Source organism: Myxocyprinus asiaticus, chromosome 11 (assembly GCF_019703515.2).
Source record: "Myxocyprinus asiaticus isolate MX2 ecotype Aquarium Trade chromosome 11, UBuf_Myxa_2, whole genome shotgun sequence".
NCBI classification, from domain to species: Eukaryota; Metazoa; Chordata; class Actinopteri; order Cypriniformes; family Catostomidae; genus Myxocyprinus; species Myxocyprinus asiaticus.
In genome coordinates, this window is record NC_059354.1 from 41,099,993 (window position 1) to 41,103,709 (window position 3,717).

The following is a 3,717-nucleotide window of genomic DNA, read 5'->3' on the forward strand; positions in this document are numbered from 1 at the left end:
AACTGTCAAAAGACCTGCGTAACAAGGTAATGGAACTTTATAAAGATGGAATATGATATAAAAAGATATCTAAAGCCTTGAAAATGCCAGTCAGTACTGTTCAATCACTTATTAAGAAGTGGAAAATTTGGGGAACTCTTGATACCAAGCCAAGGTCAGGTAGACCAAGAAAGATTTCAGCCACAACTGCCAGAAGAATTGTTCGGGATACAAAGAAAAACCCACAGGTAACCTCAGAAGAAATACAGGCTGCTCTGGGAAAAGACAGTGTGGTTGTTTCAAGGAGCGTATTACGACGATACTTGAACAAAAATTAGCTGCATGTTTGAGTTGCCAGAAAGAAGCCTTTACTGCGACAATGCCACAAAAAAGCCCAGTTACAATATGCCCGACAACACCTTGACACACCTCACAGCTTCTGGCACACTATAATATGGAGTGCCAAGACCAAAATAGAGCTTTATGTTCACAACCATAAGCGCTATGTTTGGAGAGGGGTCAACAAGGCCTATAGTGAAAAGAATTCCATCTCCACTGTGAAGTATGGTGGTGGTTCACTGATGTTTTGGAGGTGTGTGAGCTCTAAAGGCACAGGAGTCTTGTGCAGCATTTTATCAGAAAATACTGGCAGACAATTTGCATTCTTCTGCACGAAAGCTGCACATGGGATGCTCTTGGACTTTCCAGCAGGACAGTGACCCTAAGCACAAAGCCAAGTTGACCCTCCAGTGGTTACAGCAGAAAAAGGTGAAGGTTCTGGAGTGGTCATCACAGTCTCCTGACCTTAATATCATCGAGCCACTCTGGGGAGATCTCAAATGTGCGGTTCATGCAAGACGACCAAAGACTTTGCATGACCTGGAGGCATTTTGCCAAGACGAATGGGCAGCTATACCACCTGCAAGAATTTGGGGCCTCATAGACAACTATTACAAAAGACTGCACGCTGTCATTGATGCTAAAGGGGGCAATACACAGTATAAAGAACTAAGGGTATGCAGACTTGATGTTTTGTTTTATGATTGTGCCATTCTGTTATAACCTACAGTTGAATATGAATCCTATAAGAAATAAAAGAAATGTGTTTTGCCTGATCACTTGTGTTTTCTTTAAAAATGGTACCTATATTACCAATTCTCCAAGGATATGCAAACTTTTGAGCACAACTGTATACAGAATTTTACCATTAAGATGAAGAATTCTTTGTTTACTAAATAATTCACTGAGGTGATATTATTTTTAACTCAGGAGACTGCACACAGTGGAAATGATAATTCTGTGGATGATGTAAATATTTGGTTATAACATGTAGGTTATGATAATTTGGTTGGATGATGACGCTATGCGCCCAGAAACGCTACCAAGCTTGTATTGGAGTTTAAAGATACTAAAGTATAACAAACAAATACAATAATGTACATTTGATAAAATATGTTTACTCTTTATATCAACACATATATATTAAAAATGACAAACAGAATGAAGATTTATTGTATTAACATAGTATTAAATAAGAATAACAGGTGTGACAATAATATGTGACGATGTTTTTGTGACAGCCTCAGAGCTCCGACTCTCGGTGTATATGTCAGCATCCGAATTCACTCACTCATTTCGTTCACTCACTGCTGAGATATAGTGCACTTACTGCCATTCACTCTATAGGAAATAGTGAATGAGTGAATGATTTTGGACACAGCCACTCTCTTCGCCATACGATCTCCTCACGCCCGCACATCTCTCATGCGTGTGCCTCCCGCCCCTAGCTTTGAAATGCTGTCTGTTCCTGCTCCAGTTGTCAATCACGCGAAGGGCAGAGCAAAAGGCTTTTACACTTAACTGTATAAAGTTAATCAGCCTAAAGTAGTAGCGATGATTTCCAGTATACCCGCAAGGGCATGGAGTAAATGTGTAAATACTGCTCATGACATGCGGGATGCGGGACAAAGCGCGCTGATATATTGCTGCACTGATTTAAAAATATACACTTAAAAACTGATGTCATAAGAGCCCAGTTACAGAATCACCCTGAAAATGACCACCACATTACTCAGAAAAGCCAGCATTAGCATTAGAGCCACAGCTTACCTCGAGGTGCTGCTTTAAATTGAAACTAAGATTTTAATCTTGAAATATTAGTTTGTCTTGGTGTTAAATGAAGGCACTGCATGACGAAACTATTCTTTTTTCACTGTGCGGAGCAAAGAAAGTGTTTCACTTTGAAGAGCTTGATGCTGCAGCAGTGATAGAATCGGCTTGAGTGACAGTCTGTGACAGAGCACGCAGCTGAACTTCCGCTGTAGTAAAAGTCCCATTCAATAATCTCTCAATAAATTACACATTAATTAAAATTAAACCCAGTAATGTAACGACAGGAATGTCACCCATTGTAATGAAGTAAAAGTAAAAAATTTTTCATTAGAAATTTACTTGAGTGAGAGTAAAAAGTACCCACGTTTAAACCTACTCTAAAAGTAAATTTTTTCCCAAAATGTTACTCAAGTAAATGTAACGCAGTAAATGTAGCACATTACTACCCACCTCTGGTTTTAATGAGAATTGTGGGCCATCTTTTATTAGTCCATGCAACTCCTGCGTCATATTGCAAGTCTTTTTAAGTTGTTTAAGTGCTCTTTTGGAGTCGTTTTCAGTGCTACAACCTTAAATCTTTTTGGAGTTTTCCAGAGTATCTCTTTTGTACTTGCAACATATAAACACTTGACTTGCCAGCTTTTTTCAGTACACAAACTAGTGGTAAGTGCCTTTGATTAAGGGTACAATGGTGATAGAAGATCCCAGCTCAGATCTTTAACTTCAAAACTACCATCACCCCCCAATGGAAGACCGATTTTATATGTCATGTTTTGTGTCAGCATTGACTTGTCTGTAGATTTTATACCACGTCTCCCTCTATATGCATTAACGGCCTTATGGTATTGTTCGGTTATCCTCCTGTAGTAATCGCCACTTGTCACTTTTGTTTGATTTACACTGAAAACCCTAATAAGTTCACTGCACTCATTTGATTGAGTAAACTCGTTCCCTCAATTCCACTGAGTAATGGGGTCTACCAAAACTTGAGTATTTAACCCTTATGTTCTGTTTGGGGTCTATATGACTCCAGACCCTCTTCAAATAGTAAAAAAAAAAACATATGCATTGTTATTTTTTTATCCTGATATTTCATGAATTTTCCTAATTACATAAGATCTTTTCTGAAATGTGTTTTTTACTTAATGATAATGTATGTCCGCTATGACATGACAACACACATGTGATGTTTGGGGTCATGTTGACCCCAGTAATAAATGTTATTGAGAGCATAGGAGTTTCACATGCTTTGAATCTGTTTGTTACCTAAGGTGCAATTTCTCAATACAAAACACTCTCTTTCTCTCTCTCTCTCTCTCTCTCTCTCTCTCTCTCACACACACACACACATACACACACACACACACACACACACACATACATACACACACACACACACACACATGCACATACGCTCTCTATCTCTCTCTCTCTCACACACACACACACACACACTCTTTCTCTCTCTCATTCTCTATCATTCACACACACACACACACAAAAACACACACACACACACACACAAAATTACATTTTGCAATGTTCTAACACAGGAAAACCTTCTGGAGGTGCATCAGAAAAAAAAAAAAAAGAAAGAAAAAAACAGGCTATGAGAGTTGTGTTGGA